The sequence below is a fragment of the Bubalus bubalis genome, chromosome X (genome assembly GCF_019923935.1).
Source record: "Bubalus bubalis isolate 160015118507 breed Murrah chromosome X, NDDB_SH_1, whole genome shotgun sequence".
Lineage (NCBI taxonomy): Eukaryota > Metazoa > Chordata > Mammalia > Artiodactyla > Bovidae > Bubalus > Bubalus bubalis.
The window spans coordinates 109,405,986-109,427,869 of NC_059181.1; the positions used below are offsets into that span (position 1 = coordinate 109,405,986).

Here is a 21,884-nt window from a genome sequence, read left to right on the forward strand (position 1 = left end):
AAATCATTTAAAATAATAAGGTCCCAAGGACCACACCCCCCCGTTATTTAAAAAAATCTGATTTATTTAAAATTAGGCCATCAAAAGTATTTAGCTGCGAACAATTCAGGTGCTGGGGACAGAGATGGGGACAAAAATCCCTTTTTGATAAGCTACTATTTGATGGCTAGAAATGAAAATCTCTCAGTCCTCTATTCTACTGACTACAGGCCCACCCCAGCTGGAAGCCTGGGTGCTTCTTCTGTAAGGGTCTATGACCTATGGGGTGGGACAAAGAGCCCCCAAGTGGGCTGAGAGCAGGAATACTTGAGTCCAGGGTCAGCTCAGCTCCTGGTGGCTTGCTGGGGGATCCGGCCCCAGCATCCTCACGTGTAAAAGCAGGGGTCTCTAAGGGAATTCATGCTTTCCCCATTCTTTGGAAGTGAAAGCCACTCAGTCGTGTCCCACTCTTTGCAACCCCATGGACTATACAGTCCATGGAATTCTCCAGGCCAGAATACTGGAGAGGGTAGCCTTTCCCTTCTCCAGAGGATCTTCCCAACCCAGGGATTGAACCCAGTTCTCACGTATTGCAGTCTGTTTCCTTACCAGCTGAGCCAGAAGGGAAGCCCCAAAATACTGGAGTGGGTAGCCTATCCCTTCTCCAGGGGATCTTCCCAACCCAGGAATCGAACCGGGGTCTCCTGTATTGCAGGCAGATTCTTTACCAAATGAGCTGTTAGGGAAGCCCATTCTTTGGCCCTACATAAATCCATATCCACTTTTTGTTTTTACCCAAACTTTTGCTAAGAGTCACAGTCTCCACCTACCAAACTAAAATGAAACCCCCACGCTTTCAAGCCTCAGGTTGTTTCAAAAACAAATTATGATTTCTGCTTTTCAAATATTGTAATTAAAGTGTTAGTTGCTGAGTCATGTCCGACTTTTTGTGACCCCCATGGACTATAGCTCACCAGGCTCCTCTGTCCGTGGGGATTCTCTAGGCAAGAATACTAGAGTGGGTAGCCATTCCCTTCTCCAGGGGATTTTCTGACCTAAGGATTGAACCCGGGTCTCCTGAGCTGCAGGCAGATTCTTTTACTGAGCCACCAGGGAAGCCTGGCAATTCAGAGAAGCATGAAATGGCAGAGGAGGGCAGAGCGTTCAGATTCCCCTCGTCAATCCCTTCACTGTACAGATTGGGAAACTGAGGCTCCTAGTGGACTTGGAGCACAAGTTGGCCAACCCCTAGGTGAATATTCTTCCCACTGTGGAACTAGACTCAGAAATTTGGTTGCAAACAGGGAATCTGCCAAAGGCCAAACACAAACTGCCATACTTTCTGATTGAAGAAGCACTGCTGTTTCAGTTGATGATGTGATGATGTCTGAAATTACCAGGTGGCATCTGCTTCTCTGGTGGCTCAGTTGGTAAAGAATCTGCCTGTAATGCAGGAGACCTGGGTTCAATCCCTGGGTCAGGAAGATCCCCTGGAGAAGGGAATGGCTACCCACTCCAGTATTCTTGCCTGGAGAATCCTATGGACAGAGGAATGTGGTGGGTTATAGTCCATAGGGTTCCAAAGAGACACGATTGAACAACTAACACTTTCAGTATCTTTCACCATTCAGCTATCTGCTTTCCAGGGGCCTGTACGATTCCTCCCCTCCAGATAAACAATGAAGCTAAGGCCGAGACATTCCAGCAAAGGATGGGGTGCAGTTACCACACCACATGATGAGCCGGTATTGAGCATCCATGTTCATCATCCTCTCCACTGAGCCAGCCTGGGGAATCGGCTGGTTCAACTAAAGAAAGAAAGGGTGTGGGGACACCTCAGTTTGTCTGCAATCCAGTCCAAAGCCAACCAGCACTGCTCTTTATAAAGGACAGGGAAAGCCCAAGCTCCTTTGCAGATCCCATCTGCTAATTTCCATGGCAGGCAGATGCGGAGAATCCTCCACGGTGCTGGGCCAGGGACACACCCCCTGGCCCCACTCCAGAGCCAAAGAGGGCTGGGCAAGCAGGACCCTTAACCAGGCATGGCGTTGGGAACTGTCTAAATCCCAAGACACATGTGCCCTATCCCTCCCAAGCCAGACTCTTTTATGCTAACTTGCCTGCGTGTAAATTACATGATCTCAAAGGAAAGGATGATAGGACGCTCATGTCGAAAGAGACCTGCTTTTCTTTAATTTCTTGGGCCAAATGGGAAGGCAAAATGAAGAGTAACCAATCAGCAACCTGAGAGCATGCCCACACCTGCTGTTTGTAAGACCATCTTACCAACACTATCTTGCTGGAATCTGCCATGATACCATTAAGCTAGGTAAAGCCAGACTTCTCATATACCCATCTGACAAATGAAGACACTTAGGGCAGCTTCATGAACTTGAACAAATCCCACAGGTGATCAACACCTGGCACCAATGGCAAAACTCACTGTTCTTCCCACCACAGCACAGCTGCTGCTGCTGCTGCTAAGTCGCTTCAGTTGTGTCCGACTGTGCGACCCAATAGACGACAGCCCACCAGGCTCCCCAGTCCCTGGGATTCTCCAGACAAGAACACTGGAGTGGGTGCCATTTCCTTCTCCAATTCATGAAAGTGAAAAGTGAAAGTGAAGTCGCTCAGTCATGTCTGACTCTTTGCGACCCCATGGACTGCAGCCTACCAGGCTCCTCCACCCATGGGATTTTCCAGGCAAGAGTACTGGAGTGGGGTGCCATTGTCTTCTCTGCCACATCGCAGCATTTCTATCCAAATGGTAACCGGCAATGGTGCCACACTGAAGCATTCTTAACCCATCTCAAAGGACCCATGAAGGAGCAATGAATGGGCTTCCAGAAAGGTATACAAGCCCCTGAAATTAGATACACCATTGCATATAATTCTCAAAGAAGTCCATGAGCCACACAAGGCAAAGAGCTGACCCTGCTCTAGAGAGACAGGAATCATTTTAGGTATGAACTGGGACTCAAGAATACACAGAAGAACTGTACAAAAAAGATCTTCATGACCAAGATAATCATGATGGTATGATCACTCACCTAGAGCCAGACATCCTGGAATGTGAAGTAAAGTGGGCCTTAGGAAGCATCACTACAAACAAAGCTAGTGGAGGTGATGGAATTCCAGTTGAGCTATTTCAAATCCTGAAAGATGATGCTGTGAAAGTGCTGCACTCAATATGCCAGCAAATTTGGAAAACTCAGCAGTGGCCACAGGACTGGAAAAGGTCAGTTTTCATTCCAATCCCTAAGAAAGGCAATGCCAAAGAATGCTCAAACTACCACACAATTGCACTCATCTCACATGCTAGTAAAGTAATGCTCAAAATTCTCCAAGCCAGGCTTCAGCAATACGTGAACCGTGAACTTCCAGATGTTCAAGCTGGTTTTAGAAAAGGCAGAGGAACCAGAGATCAAATTGTCAACATCCGCTGGATCATTGAAAAAGCAAGAGAGTTCCAGAAAAACATCTATTTCTGCTTTATTGACTATGCCAAAGCCTTTGACTGTGTGGATCACAATAAACTGTGGAAAATTCTTCAAGAGATGGGAATACCAGACCACCTGACCTGCCTCTTGAGAAACCTATATGCAGGTCAGGAAGCAGCAGTTAGAACTGGACATGGAACAACAAATAGGAAAAGGAGTAAGTCAAGGCTGTATATTGTCACCCTGCTTATTTAACTTATATGCAGAGTACATCATGAGAAACACAGGGCTGGATGAAGCACAAGCTAGAATCAAGATTGCCAGGAGAAATATCAATAATGTCACATATGCAGACGACACCACCCTTATGGCAGAAAGTGAAGAAGAACTAAAGAGTCTCTTAAAGAAAGCGAAAAATGAGAGTGAAGAGTTGGCTTAAAGCTCAACATTCAGAAAACTAAGGTCATGGCATCAAGTCCCATCACTTCATGGCAAATAGATGGGGAAACAGTGGAAACACTGGCAGACTTTATTTTTTGGGGGTTTCAAAATCACTGCAGATGTTGACAGCAGCCATGAAATTAAAAGACGCTTACTCCTTGGAAGGAAAGTTATGACCAACCTAGACAGCATATTAAAGAGCAGAGACATTACTTTGCCAACAAAGGTCTGTCCAGTCAAGGCTATGGTTTTTCCAGTGGTCATGTATGGATGTGAGAGTTGGACTGTAAAGAAAGCTGAGCGCTGAAGAATTGATGCTTTTGAACTGTGGTGTTGGAAAAGACTCTTGAGAGTCCCTTGGACTGCAAGGAGATCCAACCAGTCCATCCTAAAGGAGATCAGTCCTGGCTGTTCACTGGAAGGACTGATGCTAAAGCTGAAACTCCAATACTTTGGCCACCTGATGCAAAGAGCTGACTCATTTGAAAAGACCCTGATGCTGGGAAAGATTGAAGGCAGGAGAAGGGGACGACAGAGGATGAGATGGTTGGATGGCATCACTGACTCAATGGACATGAGTTTGGGTAAACTCCAGGAGTTGGTGATGGACAGACAGGCCTGGCATGCTGCAGTCCATGGGGTGGCAAAGAGTTGGACAGAACTGAGTGATTGAACTGAACTGAACTGAACTGGGGATCAAGAGACCAGCCAGGGTTGGCTTCTATGAAATCAATCTCAGAAGAGTCTTGGCAGCCAGGTGGTCCTGGCCATTTTCCAATCTCAAGGACAGAACCAGCTTTACGTGGGCAGGATGCCATGGGGCTGGGGAGGGGTTCCCCAAAAGGGGTTTCTAACTGTTGAAGCCCTCCTACCTGCACCCTGAAGAGCACATGCTCGCCAAGGAATGACAACCCTTACATCCCATAATTCCAGTAAGAGGTTCCAGATTCTCCCTAGTAAGGAAATCACAGGGCTCAGTGGTCAAGAAATCACCTGCAATGCAAGAGCCGCAGGAAACATGGGTTTGATCCCTGACTCTGGAAGATCCCCTGGAGCAGGAAATGGCACCCCACTCCAGTGTTCTTGCCTGGAGAATCCCACGGACAGAGAAGCCTGGTGGGCTACAGTCTATAGAGTCGCAAAGAATTGGACATGACTGAAGCAATTTACACACACGCACAAGAGAATCAAATGAAGGCACAGAGGGTGAGGACGGTGCCTTTTCAGGTAAGGGTGAGTGGGCAGATCTAGGATGCAGGAAGGGAAAGGTTGGGGGACTGAACCCAAACTAGTGTGCTTAGAATTTTGCAAAGGGCCAACCCAAAGGCATGACTGAAAAGGCCAGGGAGGCTGTCCTCAGCCCCGGGTGGAACAAGGGTTTCAGACCTAGCTCTGTCTGTCTGGGTCCTGCCTTCCAGAGAGGACGTACTGAGGATACTAAAAGAGGCAATGCCAACTTCTAGTTCTAGACTTCTGGGTCAAAGCATGTTCTAAAAGGCAAAGGGCCTTCCCTTTTGGGGAGGAAATGAACAGGGATCATGCTTCTCAGCTCCTGAGACAAGTGTATGTGTGTGTGTGTGTGTGTGTGTGTGTGTGTGTGTGTGTGTGTGTGTGTACAAGTTCAGCTCTGCATGACTTCCTCGGGCGGGCAGGGAGGCGAGGCCCCACAACCAGCTCAAGTGTCCAGATGCGAAGGACTCCTGTCTGAGAAGCCAGACTTCCCAGCCACCCTGGGGGTGGGGAAGGAGTCTCTGAGTATTAGCCACCGCTGCTGTTTGGGGATAAAGAGACCTGAAGGGCTGCCAGGTGGCTGCTGCTCCGGTGGGAGGGGCAAATGGAGGGGGAAGGAGAGTCGCCTGCTTGGCGCATCCCTGTAGCGTAATCCTGCAATTTCACTGTCACTGCACTCTGAACGGGTTCTGCCTTGGGAGCAGGCCTTTGGGAGGCTCCAATTTGATAATGGCCTCACCTCTGCTGAAGAACCAGACCTTGCCACCTGCCCTATTAGCGGACAGGATGGGCTCCCAGGCTGCCCTCCTGTGCAGGGTATTAGTCATGTGCCAAAGGCAACACATAGGCCATAAGTCGGAGCACTGGCTGCCCCACTGGGATTAGTGCAGAGACACTCTCCATATTTTCAGGGCTCTTTTTGAGGGCTGTGGCTGCGAGGACCACAATAATATCATAACATATAACCATAATTCTCTGTACCCCATCACTGGCAGTTAGCTAGAAACAACCAGACTGTTCACTTTCATTCAAATGTCAGCACCATTATTTTAACACCAAGTGTGTCCGATTTGACTCAATATCCCTCCACATGGATGTGAGAGTGGTGGCAAAATGAAATGGCATACTTCTTTGAGCTTTTGTTACAACATGTTCATGTGGCAAACTGTGAAGAAAATGTAGTAATTAGAGGTTAAATTAATCCTTGACAGACAAGCGGCTTAGAAACGCCCTCCTCCCCAAACCCAGCATAAAGCACACCAGTCTTTCAGAATTAGACACGCAAAGCATGTGACGTTGGCAACCGCACTGAAACTACTGTCCCACTTAAAATTCCAAAGTTGGCGTTGCAACCTCCAGGGGCAGATCTTACACACTGAGATCTCATTAAGAACAAAACCCAAACAACCCCTGCCACTGCCAACAAAGCCCACCCAGCCAAGCCCTCCGAGGGGCTGATGGCCCCACACTCCATCAGCAACTTGAAAACAAGATATGACACACGCCTTTTGGAGGCACCACAGCCTTGGCCCTGTCTGATCCTTCACTTACAACCTCCGATTTCAGCTGGAAGAGAAAAGCCCTGTAACTTTATAGAAGAGTAAGTGGGGCCCAGAGAGGAGGCCTGACTTCCCTGAGGTGGCACAATGAGGGGAGACCTAAGGAAAAAGTCTAGTCTCCCACTCTCAGGTAAGTACCAAGTTTGCAATGCCTGCTTAGCACCCATGGGACTTTCCTCTTCCAGCTTGAACATTCTGTAAGCATCTGAGTGTCCAGGTGCATTAGTTCACCAGTGCCAATTCTTTGCAGGAACTGGGGTCACCTGGCCAGGGGGTTTCCAAAAAGGAAGGCAAGGCTGGATCCTGTCCCCTGTGCCATTCGTGTGATGTGGGGGGTTCAGGTTCAAACACTGGCAAAGTGGAAAAGCACTGTTAAGGATGGGGAAGAGGGGCTTGGGACAGCTGGACAGAGGACTTGAGATTGTCTGAAGCATTCAGGATGACAACTTAGAGCTGTCATCAGGCCTTTAGTTCCAAAAGGCCCAAACTTCCTCTCCAGAGATGGAAGAAGGCACAAGCCGGGGTCACCAGGTCCTTCCAAGGCAGATGTCATTCAATAGCTCAGGCCCTGCAGCCTTCAGGGGCCTCTTCTAGAAGCAGCAGAAACCAAGTCCAGATCTTCCCACAGGCGGAGGAGAGGAAGAAGCGCAGGGTGGAAGCTCATGCTCAGCTCATCCTCCTCTGGGCCTTGTGGAACAATTCTCAGTCTTAGGAAAGCAGCATTTCCCACTTAATGGGTTACTTCCTGGGCAGAGCAAGCAGCAGGGCACCCTGGGAGGTGAAGGTGGTTGGGATGCCCCATCGAAGCTGGGGCTGGGCTGTGTGCCCAGGGGCATGGTGTGGGTCAGAGGGCAGCCAGGGCAGGACTTAAGCCCTGTCCCTGGAAGGCTTCACTCTGGGGAGCCCACAGTCAGCAAAGCCCCCTACTATGCCTCACCCCACAGTAACAAATCTGATTGCTTTGGGAATTATGAAGAGGTCAGATGAAATTGGGGTGCTTCTGTGAATGGGGAGAAAGAAGAAAGCAATGGAGTGGGAGAGGGAGGGAATCCAACTGTTTTTTTTTTTTTTTTCCTATTCCCTCCCCTTGCAGAAAATGCTCCTGGTTCTTCAGCTGCCAGGCTGGTCTCTTGCGAGCAGGACCCCATGGGACTATGCACTGAAATCCTGGCAGGTAAATAGTATAACAAGCCAAGCCCCTCATCTCCTCAGGGAACCCCCCCCCCAACTGCCCAAGGGCTCACCGGAGCCCGATGTTCCTCCTCTGCGACACTTGCAGATGAAATTATGACACAGTGATGACAGAAACAAGTAATAAGCACTGCCATAAAACCCAGTCAGGTTCGTACAGATTAATGAAGTTTCTCGCCTCAAAGTCTGGAAGACAGTTCAGGACTCAGTGTCTGCAAAATCAGACTGTTCACACTGAGCTTGGTGACGCTGCTTTCCTGCCGTACAGTTGACTGCTGCTGCCTAGGTTACCCCAGTGGCTGGCGTTCTGAGAGGTGTATGATGGGAATTGGTTTATTGTGCTGATCCATAGTAAGTGACTCCTGTTCCCTGATCATTTATCTCCCTCCCCAACCACATCTGGGTCGGTCTATTCACGCTCTCAGCATTCTATCTGCTCCAACAAACACTCAGCCTTTTCTGCTTGGATAAGGAGATTTTTCAGTTACATCCATTATATGTGTATCAACATTTATGGCAGCAAAATAATTGCCAGAGAGCTCAGAGGACAAAAGGTCCTCCCTCATAATGTGATTGGTAAAAAAAAAAAAGAAAAAAATCAATATTAACATCAAGCAGGCTAGTGGCAGATTCTTACATGACTGCTGTGTCCTCCAAGTTGGAAATGTGATTTTTTAAAAAACATCCAGCTGGACTAGGAAGCAGTGAGTTCAGAGCCCATACTCCAGTGGGGCACATGTGTGGAGGAGGAAGGCCTTTTTGTCCTTGAAACCTTGACTGAGTAACTGCAAAGCACCAAATCTGTTCTATACTAGATGAGTCCTTTGGAGACATGCCAGTCTAATTTCAAAGGGCTTGAGTCCCGTTATCTGGAAACCAACCCAGTGTTGAGGTGGCTGGCCGTCAGCAGGTCCTCAGACCACCAGATTAGGGGTACCAGACAGGAAGCCCTGCAGGTTGCTTTCCAGCCTCCAGCATCCATGCGTCTGGGTTAGAAGTTCACATGGGTGAAAGACTCAGAGAGGGAACACTTTCCACTTCTGTGTTGTTTGGATTGACCTTCTGTCCTTTTCTCTTCCTCCCTCTTCTTGCTGCCCCTCAAAATCTCAGCTCCATTTCTTTACCTATCTAGCCCCCGCCCCACCCCAATAGTATTTCAGTTCCCCAGAAAATGACTATTCCATTCACAAATCACAGAATGTTAGAGCTGGAAGGCACTTGGACTCCAAGGTCATGATGGGGGGAGGGGGGCAAGGAGGGAGGATGGACTTGCCCAAGATCACTGTGCCAGTTAGTGGGGAGATTGTTCTAGAACACAAGTTTCCCAGCTCCTAGGCTAATGATCTCTCGAATGCATCACTGCAGAAAAAGAAAAATCAGAATCTTGGAAAAAGTTTACGGCAGATAGGAAGCCCCTTTAAAGAAGGCAAGTGGTTCTGCTGTCAGAAGGACCACTTGCCCAAGATCAGTTTCTGCCCATTTCAAAAACCTAAACAGCAGTTGAGTTTCCTAGGGAGAATCTATTAACAGGCGTATTTTAAGCCTTTAGGTGATCTGCTTAAAAGGAAAAAAAAATGATATTAAATGTGCTGGCCAACCTTGACAAAATCCCTTTCCTTAGTGCAAAGAATCAACCACAGTAAATCTCTTACCTTAAGATGCAATGAGTGCATGGCCCCCGCCACCACCCCAGCAACAGGCTATTTCCTAGTTGAGTTTAAAAATTCAATGACGTTCCTATTTCAACCCACACATCTGTGTCACTGTCAGCGTCAGTGGCAGGAAAACAGAAGTAACCCTTTGCTAATGATTTCCTAACATGGAATTTCCTCGTATCTCCTCAAGTCTTTCTGTTTCCAATGCCAAACTGTTTCACCACCCCCTCCCCACCTTTCTCAAACACATTGTACTGAAGGAAAACTGAAAATGGTCCCAGGCACAAGATGATGCTTTCTAAGGAGATCTTACAAGGAAAAGCTGCAGCTCTTTGTGATATTTTTAAGAGGTGGGGAGAGAATTGCTAGTTTTTCTAAAGCCAGTACCAACAAAACAGAGATTTCCTTCTGGGCATCTTGGAATCTCTCAGCCTGGCTCTCTTTCCCTTCTCCCGCCTCCTTCCCAAGTTCCACTTTGAGCAACATTCATACACCAGTGCTGAAGGTAACACGCTTAAGCAGTGGAGGCACGCGTGGGAGGAGGCCGAGGGCCAGGGAGGAGGCCAATGGCCCTCAGGGCCAGGGACTATCTTTGCAGAACTAACGAAGCACAAAGCAATATAGGCGCCTATGACGTTTCTCCTCTGGAGAATATCCTATTTAATATGCACATTGGTCACAGAGAGAAAAGAGGGCTGTTACTTTAAGGGGAAGTCGCTGATTAGCTGCTCGGGCTGGCAGCAAACAGCTGGTCTGTCCGGCAGGTTCAAGGCCATTTCAGCTTCTCTCTTATGGAGGCACCATATGTTCCATCTCGCACATCAGCAGCTTTATTTTCCAATGATCTTGTTCCAGAAGGGAAGCACAAAGGGAAAGGAGAAGGTGGACCCCGTGTTTACCCTTTGAGTACTTCCTGTGGTTTTTAGATGCAATGGGGATGTGTATGTTTCGAGGCTGAGGACAGTTAACGCTTCTCCTTCTATTCCAAAGACCAGAGAACAAATGTCGGATCAACAGTTACGAATACCCTCCAGAGATCGGAAGAGAGTGCAGTAGGGGAAGGACAGTGAAAAGGCACACATACTACGTGGCCAGGAGATTAAACGGGAAGATGGGGTGGAGGCGGGCAAAAGAGATCTGGAAGAATCTGCTCAGGAGACCGACCAGTCGAGTTCGGGCCCCACCTACTTCTCCTGATTTGTCCATTTTTCTTATGGCCAGTATTCCCTTTCTGAACAAACTTCACAAGTAGACCCGCGGACCCGTCAGGGGGTGCGGTGGCGGGGCCAGTCAGGCCGACAGGCTGGCTAAAGGTTACCACAAACAGTATGTTTAACATTCCTCAGCTCAAAACCGACTTCCCGCAAGTTTGGGGGTGGGGTGAGGCAGGGCAGGTGTCAGGGATGGGGCCGGCTGAATCCTCACTCCAACTAATGCCGGGAACCCTTGGGTTCTTAACACTCCCAAGCGCCCGGCCTTGGATCCCTACTCAGGCGGCCGATTCTTCACAGTCCAGAGGTGCGCCCTCGTCCCCACTGCTGGCCCGGGCTGCACGAATCTCAGAGGGGAGGTGGCAGTCCCGACTCCCTCACTCCATGCAAAGGGGCCCCGCGGAGCGTTTGAACCCCTGTGTTAGGGGCTGCGGGCGGCTGGAGGGCGCAGGAGGAGGGAGGGGTGCAGTCGCGGGGTGGCGAACGCCTCAGAGTCGCCGCCACCGTCTCAGCCGTCGTCTCAGCCACCAGCAGGTGCGATAGCCACCCTGAGTCCTAACAGCGAGGGGCGCGGGCTGCAAAGCGAAACCGAGGCAAGGGCGCCCCCTATGCCCGGGACCGGCGAGTGCAGTGACGAGCGGTGAGCGGCGTCGGCCCATCCTGCGGAGCGTGCGCCGCCTCTGGCCCCCGCGCCAGTCCGCTAGCCTAGCCGCCCGCCCAGCCGTCCTGGCGGCGGGGGGCCCCGGGTGTCCACGGCCGGACACCCCACACCTTCCGAGATTCCTGCCGAGTGGCTTCGAGACCCAGCGCCCTCCCCCACCGCCTACACTTGCCCTCCTGTCCCAAGCAACTCGAAGCCACTGGGAGGCAGCCGCCCCCGCCCCTTGCCTCTGCCTCCCTTTCCCCTTCCCTCTCTCTAGCCTCCAGGGAAACAAAGGGGCTTTTTAGAAAGCGAATTGGCGGCGGCGGCGACGGGGATGGGGCGGGGGGGGATCTATAAAGACAACAAGAGGCGGGGTGAGGGACGAAGCTGAACGGCCTCCGGGAGCCCCAAGCGACCGTGGCGGCCAGGAAGCCCTAGCGGGAGCGCGGCCGACCCCCCGGTCCGTAATCACTCGGGTGGGGGCCCGCGCTCGCGGAAGGCTGGGCTGCCCCGTTGAGATGCTGCTTGCCGGCTCGCCGAAGCCTGGGAACCGGATCGCCCCGGCCGCGGGACCCAGGCTGGGCGGCGCGAGCCCCGCGGGTTCTCCCCTGGGAGACCCGGGCCCTCTCCTCTTCCCAGCTAACTCTTTCGAAATTGCTCAGGCTTGGGGAGAGTTTGCGTCTTTGTTCCAGCGAGGCAGCCTCTCGTACACCCGACTCGCTCGCTCTCACAAAGTGCCGGAGCTGGCCTTGGTCGGCTACCTGCAAATGGCACGTTCGCCGTGGGGACGGCGCCCTGGGGGGAATTCCTTCTGCTGCCGAACAACGACAAGCCACCCCAGCAAGTGAAGTCACTTCTCTCCACGTCCCTGAGCCATCCTGTGCTCCCGCCCGCGTACACACTCACACCTACAATCGGGGCGCCCCAAACGGCCGCACCCGGCTGCAGGGGCACGACGGGGCGAAACCCCGGCCCGAAGTGCGTCTGTCTGCTCAGGTTCCGACGACTTCAGGGCAGTTTTCTGCAATCTAATCCTATTAGTGTCTGCTCAGTCCGCATTTAATCACGGATCAAAATCAGACGGTACGGCCAGCTTTCCAAGAGGCTTCCGACACGCTGCCTCGGGACGGAGCCTGACCGAGCCAACTGGCCGTGAAAAGTATTTGGCGGCGCTCCGGGGGGCTTCCCACCCGCCCTTGTTGGCGCTGGGTTGTGCCGCTGCTCCGAGGCCTGGGAGCTCGGGTCGCGGGGGCGCCGGGAGCTCCGGGCAGGAGCCCAGTCGGGGCTGCCTCCGGCCGCCAGCTCTGCTCGGGGCCGCTCTCCAGAGGAGAATTTGGCAGGGAAGGGAGCGAGAGGCGGCGGGCTCGGCGCGCGCACACTCCACACTCCCGTTCGGTGGCGGCAAACTGGCTACGGGTGGGGGTGGGGGGTGAATCCTGCGCCCAGAGCCCACTGCCGACTGGTCCAGGCTCTGGGAGCCGGGATGCGAAGGCAGCGTCGCCAGTGGCCTCCGGGCAGCGAGCGGCTCCGGGTGCGCCGGGACCGAGCGGGAGCCTCCTGGTGGCCCAGCGCGGCCGGGTGAGCCCTCGTGGCCCGCGCCCCTCTGCCTTCCCTCCTCAGTGCTTGACTGCCCCTGCCCGATTCCAGACACCCGGCGAGCGCCGGGGTGCAGGCACAGGCCACGGTCCCGGGGTATGCGAGCTGCGCTCCGCTCGGCCCGGCCAGTTAGAGAAGCGGGCGACCACGCGCAGCGCCAGGTGGGCCGTGTGCTCGGAGCAAACTTCGGGGTCCCCCGGCCCTCAGTAACCCGGGGCCTGCGCTCCTCCGCGACGCAGGCCACAAGTGGGGGCCACAAGTGCAGCTCGGCGCCCCCAGAGCATTCGGACCTCCCGCGCCCGCCCTCAGCCTTACCGTGCTGCGGAGCTCCCGCGGCGGCGGCGGCGGCGGCGGGGGCAGTGCCCAAGGGGCAGGCTGCCGCCAGCGCGGGCAACCTGGCCTCCTTGGTGGCAGATCTCCCCGGGCTAGTGGCCGGTGCCCCACGAGCCCGCCCGCCGCCGGCCGCTTCAGCTCGCGGCCAAGTTCATGCCGGCGGCGCTGCAGCGGCGGCCTCAGTCTGCTCGCTCCATTCCCACCGCCCGGCTCCGCGCCGCGCGCCCGGAAGGTGGAGTTTCGGGGGTTTAAGTTACTGATAGGCATTTCTCACTGCTGTGTCACTCGGGGAGGAGGAGACACGCACGCCGCACACTCACACACCCTCACACTCAAGGCGACGAGCGGCTCCGGCCTTAAAGGGGAAGCCGCGCTGCCCCGCCCGCGACCCCGCCGGACAGGGAGTCCTGAAACGCCGAGTTCCGGGCCCGCACCGGGCCGGGGGCAGCAGAAGGCGGCGACCGCCAGAGGGGCCTACGGGGCCGTCCAGCCACTCTCTGAACAGGAAAGCGGCCACAGGCTGGCCTCCCTGTGGTCGCCTCGCTTCTCCAGTCAACTCCAGCCGGGCAGCCGGGCAGCAACGGGAGGCAAGGAAGGGGCACGGGGACACTCACCTCGGTGGCTCCGCACGCTGCGGGAGACGGTCGGTGCCCTAGGCGGCAGGTGGCCTGCCTAGACGGTGCGCCGCTGGCCAGAGGCGACAGCGGGGTGACCGAGCGTCCCCGGGCACGAGCGGATGGAGCTGGCCGGAGGGCAGCAAGCGGGGCCCCGCGCGCGCGGCAGGTACACTTCCCGCTTCTGGGCCGAGCGAGCCGGCGGTGTGCGCCCTGGTAGGACGCAGAGCGAGCTGGGAGAGCGGGAGAACCAGCACTCACCAGCGACAGGGCCGGAGCGCGTGCCAGACCAACGGAGACCGCGGGAGGCCAGAGAGAGGGCGAGATCGAATCCCAGAGTGGCACTGGTGGAGAGGGGGCCGGAGCGGGAAAGAGAGACACAGTGCGGGGCGGAGGGGAGAGAGACAGTGGGGGCGGGGGAAGAGAGACACGGGGGGGGGGGCGGAGGCAGAGACAGTGGGGGGCGGGGGGTGCGAAGAGACACAGTGCGGGGCGGGGGGTGCGAAGAGACACAGTTGGGGCGGGGGGGAAGAGGCACAGTGGGGGCGGGGGAGGAGAGACTGTGGGGGACGAGGTAAGAGAGACACAGTCGGGGGTGGGGGAAAGAGACACAGTGGGGGCGTGATGGAGAGACAGTGGGGGTCGGGGGGGAGAGAGAATAAGAGCTGGCAGCTCCCCGGAGGACCCCTATTGTCACCCGGGACAGAGTAACAGCTTCAGGTAGCCAGTTCCACGCCCGTCCCCCTTTCCCTCCCCCGCAGAGACCGACCCCCAGCCGCGGCCCTGGCCTCATCTCCCTCGCCCCGGGAGGGTGCTCACCTTGCGCGGGCCGCTGCCTGGCAGGGAGCGCAGGTCTCACGGCCGCCGCGTCGGCCCGCCGGCTCCCGCCCAGACGGCCAAGGTGTCCCGCGGTGACAGCCGTGGAGACCCGGGCTCTCAGGTGGCGACTACCGAACTGCACCCGACCCCGCTCGTGGCCTAGAGGCGCCCCTCCCCCGGGGGCCCCCGCCGCCCCCGCTCCCACCCGGGTGCGGACCCTGTCTCGGCCTCCCGCCGGCGTGCTCGGCGAGAAGCCCGGGCGTGCCAGCCAGTCTCCCGCCTCTCTGGCCCCGGGCCGGCGGAGCCCCCGCAGGAGCTGAGCTGGCCTGGCCTCGCGCCGCGCGGGGTTATCCCGGGGCAGACACCTGCGGCTTCTGCAGGAACACGGCTTTTTCGTGAACTGCACGGCGGCGAGCCTGAGCGTGCCGCCCGCCCTCTACCCACCCCCTACCCCCCGGGCACCAAGGCCCGTGGCTCCCCTCCCCGTCTCCCCCGGGGGCTGGCCCGCGCCCCCCAATCCAGGGTCCCCGTCTGGGCTGCATTTCCTAACCTAAACTTCCAGAGTGGCAGCGGGGGCCGAGCCCAGCCCGCGGACGCCGCGTCTGGTCCGACAGCAGCAACGTCGAGTGCAGCCCCTGAGTGGCCTGTGGGCTCCCGCCTGCACCTCCGAGGAGCGACCTGTTAGCAGCACATCTGGTCACGACTCGGCCGAGTTGCGGGCCGGGAACAAAGGGGAGGACCTGCCGCCCTTTCGGCCCCTCCTTCCCTCCACGCCCACGCCCTCAGTCCGAGAGAAGCGCCGAGCCCCCTCCCGGAAGCGAACGAAGTCCTTTCGTGGGCTGCGTAGGTGTGCCCGAGCAGATCGCTGGCCTCGGAGCGTTTCCCGAAGTTTCCTGACGGAGGAGCCACGCCCGGGCCCCGCCGCGGGCACAGGTGTCGGAGTCCTGCTCCTCCGTCCAGGTCCCGGGGCAAGCGCGGCCCTGCCGGGCTGTTGGGAAGGAATCCACCTTGGCCGGGGCCCGCTAGGGCTGCCCTGCCAGGAGAACGTATCGCGCTCTGGTGATCGAAACGGATCGCAGTTCCTTACCTTCGGTCCCCACTAGGCCGCAGTTGGAGACCCAGGGCCCTGGCGGGTCGGGGTCCTGCGGGGACGGGGGTCATCCTAGACCCACCGCGTCCCCGTAGAGCGAGAGCAAGTTTGCATCTTGAAGCAAAGTGGATTAAACAAAACGGAAGCAGGCATAACTGTTGTCTGTTACCGAGTGTTGCGAGTGGTTTTCAAATTTGCTTCCGGTCCACCTCCAAGTGCACTGATCCTGGGGTGGAAAACGGGGATCCGTTCCCAGGAGCCTTCCCTCCACCCTCGTGTCACTTCTCCGCATCCTCAGTGGACCAGGTGGTCCTCACTTCCCCGTGGGGCCTGGGAGTCAGGGAGATCCCAGGCGCACCCGTGCCAGAGGATCCACGGCCTGCTTGGCACAAGGGCCTGGATGGCCGCTAGACATCTCCAGCTCCACGAGGCCTGAGCCGAACTCCTGACCGTCCCTGAAGCACACTCCTCCCATAGTCTGTCACCTTAGTTCACCGCGGCTCCATCCTACAAATTCCCTACAGTTTTCCTGGATTCTTTTCTTTCGCTCACACCCCATATCCAGAGAGGCAGATAGTTCTCTTGTCTCCATCTTCAAAATGGTTCCACGCTCCCAGCCTTCTCCCTTCTGCCACTGCTACCCTCTGTGCCCGGCCACCAGCATCTCCTGCCTGGATTATTGCAGTAGCCACCTGAAAGATTGCCATTTCCTACCTCCCTCGTCCTCTTCTCCCCTGCCCCAGGAAGGTCTTCTGCAGCAGCTCCCCACTTCTCCCAACCTGGATGACACCATCTTCCTTCTTGCCCTCACTTGCTCTGCTCCAGGCCTCCTGACTCTTCCTCAACACACAAGGTACATCTGTCCTAAGGGCCTTTGCACTGGCTCTTCTGTGTGTTGGAATGCACTTTACCAGATAGCCACTGGGACCGCTCCCTCCTTTCCTTTCATCTTGACCAACCTTGGCAGAAGTCACCTGGCCAACCTATGCAACAGTTCAAAGCCCTATACCCATCTCTGGCACTCCACTCCACTTCCCTTTGTTGTCTCTCTAGTACTTAACTAGCTTAACTAACTGACCTGTCAATAGATTAGATCCCAAGAGAGCCACCATCGGTGCCTGTTTTGCTCACTGTTAAATTCGTAGCTCCTGACATGGTACCTGGCACAGAATATCTGCTCACTGAATGTTAGTAGGATTCTGTTTTCCTGGAACATTTCAGGAAACTCTGGGAGCCACAGGAGTGTACAACACACGGGGAAAGGGACCCATAGCTGTCGTTACATTTTAAGGAGGTTTATGAGACCAGTCTCGGATCATGTCACCAAGGGGCATTGTGGCCCAGATGTGTTGTGGTTCTTTCAGTTCCTGTTGGAAACAGAGGTTCCCTTGTGGTTTTTGCCTTGAGTACTCCAAAGCTAATGGAGAAATGGGAGGCAGTGAGGAAGAGGACTTTGTACTCATTGAATAGACTGGCTATGAGACCGTTTTGTTGCCCCAAATGTGCACCAGGTCTGGAGCTAACAGCTCTCTCCATGCATCAAGGTATACCGTGTACTTTACCTGCATGAGTCTATTTACCCAGTAGATGCTAAGCTGTTGTCATCTCTGTGTTCTCGATGAGGAAATGAGAGGCTCAGAGATGGGGGGGCATGTCTGGGGTCACACGACTAGAGAGTGGCCGAGCAGTAAGCAGTTGGGCCTCAAAACTTGGGCTGCTTCCACCTGTCAAGTGGCTGCTCACATTTAGTGGGAGCAGCCCTGGACTGCGGGTCCAGGCAAGGAAAGGAATCCTACAACCTCTCCAGGGGCTGCCCTTCCCCAGGGATCTCCTGGCCCTGTTGCTTGAGAAGCTGCCAAGCAAAGGGTCAGACTTGGGCTATGGGAGTTCAGGGGCACCATGGCAAGGCCAATGTGGGCCCTGCCTTTGGTCTGACACAAACCTGTAGCTCGAGAGATAAGAAAACAGTCAGCAGACACCTCTTATTCATAGGCAGAGTCCTGTGAACATACAATAAGTTTTTCCACATTCATGTGACAGGTGTGGGGCTTTAACTGGGCAGCTTCTGGAACTCTGTGTTGCCTGCGTAGGTGGGGGCCCTTGGAGAGCAGGCATGCTGACTGCAGGTATAGCAGTTGCTCTGTTCGTCAGTACACCCTTGCTCCAAAGCCTCCTGTGGCTTTCTACTGCCGATAGCACTAAGTCCCAACTCCTCAGGCTGGTGTCCCACAGGTGGGCCTCAGCCTTCATCCGGATTCATCTTCTGGTGTTTTCACACATGCTCCTGGGCCTTCTGCTCAGTTGGACTGTTGATTGGAAACCAAACAATCCTGGTCCTTCTGACCTCTACACTTTGCTTATGCATTTCTGCCTAGGATGCTGGCTGTCCTGTCAAAATTCCACCTGACTTTCAGGGCTCCTCTCAAAAGGCTCATCCTCCATGAAGCCTGGCTCAAGTTGCATCACATCACAGCACCGGTGCCCTCTCTCCCTCCCTCTGCCAGCCGTGAGCCTGTCTCTCTGATTCTGCACGCCTTTGCCCTCAGCTCTTCCTGTTCCAGTATTTTACCAGAGAAATTTGGGGTTCCCCCCAAAGCCTCCCTGATAAACTCACAGCTGACTCATGGCTGGGACAAAGAGGGGTTCACAGTGTCCTCCAAATGACAGAATCCAGACCCAGAGGGAAGAAATGGGGAGATACACAGTGGCAGAGCTCAGCACAGGACCTGACATTGCCACCCCTCGCCCCCAGCTGCTGCACATGCTTAGAGGCTGTTGGCTGTATCTGGAAGTCACCCCCTACCTACACTCTCTGAGCCTCTCCCCTGTTCCTGGCCCCCTGCAGCTATGCCCCCCACCAGGTGCAGAGACCACACCCCACAGCCCAGGCTCTGAGTGTTAGGCTCCCTGAACATTCTTTCAGGGCTTGTTATTAATAATGCCCCCTCTGCATAGAATCCTAACTGTGATGACCTGCATTTTCTGCCCACAGCAGACTGGTGTCCACAACCAACAGGAACCGGGACAGACAAATATCTGTGGGGAAGCCCAGGGTGGTGACTGTCTCCTGTTGTAGATCCAGGTGCGGCCGCTCTGGCATCTCCTTACTGAGGTGTAGTCAGGGTTGCAGCCCCCTCTGGACGGAACTACTCTTGGCAGGGTACCTGGTCTATAGGTTTTTTGTCCTCAAAGAAGAGGGTGCTGTTATGTGCCCCAAACACCCCCCAAAGACAGAAGGCAGGTATTGAACGTAAGGTGAAATATATTAGGATGAAAGCTCAGTTCTGCACGTGGGTCCAAAGCCATGTGCAAATGATTTAGGCAAATGGTGAGTGTTTTGCTATGTTTGGCAAAAGGTGATTGCGTGCCAGGTGAGGAGTCAGGTTGGGGCACTTGCTGAGGACATGTGGCATTTTGCCCTGGCGGGGTGGATGAGAACCATTGGGAAATCCTTTTAAGTTGAAGTATCATTTTGAGTTGAATTCTCTTCACCATGTTCTTAATTTTAATTTTCTCTGGGATGTTGGTGGTGGTAAGCACTTTTAAGATTCACAATGGAAACAAATAGGAAATTGTTAAAATATTGATTATAATTTCCTGGCAACTTCACTGGTTGAAAAAATAGGAACCTTTAAGAAAGAATCCCTCATTAGCAAGCGAGCAGTTAATCAAAAGGCTGGAGAATGGCTTGCATCGATTTCACCATGAAACCAGAAAGCTGTGGCTACATGTCAATTTTTCCCCTGAAGCTCCTTGCTTACCACAAATGCCACTTTCAGAATGCCATAGGTAGTATCATCAAAGGGTAGATAAGGATGGGAAATGGTTTTGGAAACAGATAGAAATATAATTTAGGTAATTAACATAAATCCAGATGACTGCCAGTTTTCCTCTTGCACCATACATACAACTGAAAGACACTGTCAAAGCTTTTATATAGAAAAAAGTATGCAGATGGCTTGCTAATTATTACTCTCTATGCGATGACATTTTTTTTTTTTTTCCAACAGCACAGGCACGACTCAGGCCTCACATGGGAAGAGGCTCCATCCACTATTCTAGGACCCTTCAGAACATTTGCAATTTTATGCTTAGAAATACACACACCCACCAAAATCCAGGCCTGTGGCTGTCCTAGCAACCAGCTAGTCTACTGCCGCACCATCGCTACAAGGGTTCAGAAGGTTAATATGACCTAACGCCAGGGGACCAGCCAGAGCCCAGCATCAAGCAGGCATACTGTCCAGGCAGACATTGGGAAAAAACAAAAACACAAACACAAATGGACAACGTGCTCCTGCTGTTCTTGGTTTGGAAAACACAATCATCTTAAAATTAAAAGCAGCCCAAACTGTTGGCGCACCCACTGTGCACCAGGGCCTGTACTTCACATCATGAGCTCATGAAGCCTCATAAGAACTAATTTCAGAGTGGTGCAGACTGAGGTTCAGAGACGTTCAGCAACTTGTCTTGAGATCGCACAGCTGCTTACTGGTGAAACCAAGATTTGAATGACCTAGGCGGTCTGCTACAGCGGCCTCCAAAAAATTCCATGAAGACAAAACTCACCAGGGAGATGGGAAATAACATGCACTTCACATGTTACCAACTCTGTGCCTGTAGCTTTGCTAGTTTGCTGGCTTGCACTGCCTTATGAAAAAGGACTGTCACATTTTCAGCAATTTTGTGAACTTGTTGATAGGTCTTGGTAGCTTGTAATTGACCATGGTGGGAGTAGCTACACTTCCAGAAATAGGCACAAGTCCAGGCTGGTTATAAATGTTAAGAAACATTCCATTGCATACAGACATTAGAGCCAGACTGCCTGGTTCAAATCCTGGGATCACCACTTGCCATATGGCCTGGGGAAAAATGAAGACCTTAGTCTGCCAAAGGGAGATAATCACAGTGCCTGTCTCATTGGCTGGTTGCAATCATTCAAATAAAAATAAATCCGTATAAAGCACCTGCCACAGTAGAAGTGATGGGCTACTGTTTGTAAAAATAAGTATACTCCAACTGCTAATAATTACTATTATTTTTATTATTACTTCATCTAAAGTACAGTAACATGTCCTAAATATTCTCTCTGCCTCTGGTCTTGTGCCCTCCAGTGCATCCTCCTCACAGATGCGAGGGTAAATTTCTAGAATACAGATCTTGCCTTGTTCCTCCCTTGCTCAAAATATCTCTGCTTCTGCTGCTGCTGCTGCTAAGTCGCTTCAGTCGTGTCCGACTCTGTGCGACCCCAGAGATGGCAGCCCACCAGGCTCCCCCGTCTCTGGGATTCTCCAGGCAAGAACACTGGAGTGGGTTGCCATTTCCTTCTCCAATGCATGAAAGTGAAAAGTGAAAGTGAAGTCGCTCAGTCGTCCAACTCCTAGCGACCCCATGGACTGCAGCCCACCAGGCTCCTCTGTCCATGGGATTTGCCAGGCAAGAGTACTGGAGTGGGTTGCTGTTGCCTTCTCCGCAAAATATTTCTATGGCTCCCTATTACCCTCAGGGAAAAGTTGCTGCTCCAAAATATCAAGATCTCTTAGTCTGTTTGGGCTGCCAGAACAAAATACCCTGGACTGGGGGCTGAAACACCAGAAATACATTGTCTCCCAGTTCTGGAGAGTAGATGTCTGAGATCAAGGAGTGAGCAGGCTTGATTCCTTCTGAAGGCTGTGAGGGAAGGATCTGTTCCAGGTTTTTTCCTTGGCTTGTAGACAGCCATCATCTTCCTGTGTCTCTTGACATTTTTTTCTTTCATTGCACACCCTGTGTCCAAATTTTCCCCTTTTTATAAGGACATGGACAGTATTGAATTAGGGTCCCACCCTATGCTAGTAGCATCTCACCTTAACTAATCACATCTGCAGGGGCGGGGGAGCCTGGTGGGCTGCTGTCTGTGGGGTCGCACAGAGTCGGACACGACTGAAGTGACTTAGCAGTAGCAATAAGGGCACATTCTGAAGTACTGACAGAACATCAACACATGAATTTTTGTGGGACACAATTCAATCCATCACCATCCACCCTCTGGCCCCTCAAAAGTTCATGTGTTTTTCTCACATGAAAAATACATTCAAAATCTC

General features: G+C 53.6%; 1 protein-coding gene across 4 annotated transcripts in view; it reads right to left on the minus strand.

Annotated features, from left to right (window-relative positions):
* MAMLD1 (mastermind like domain containing 1) overlaps positions 1 to 15,840 on the minus strand; it is a 118,580-nt gene extending 102,740 nt beyond the window's left edge. For 3 of the 4 annotated variants that reach the window (XM_025275868.3, XM_025275867.3, XM_025275869.3), the window contains exon 1: positions 13,261 to 13,394. The gene's annotated coding sequence lies outside the window, so the exon portion shown is untranslated. Of the gene's footprint in view, positions 1 to 13,260; positions 13,395 to 15,261 lie in introns of those variants that run through there. The other variant, XM_044936579.2, reaches the window with a different exon arrangement.
* Positions 15,841 to 21,884: the final 6,044 nt, after the last annotated feature.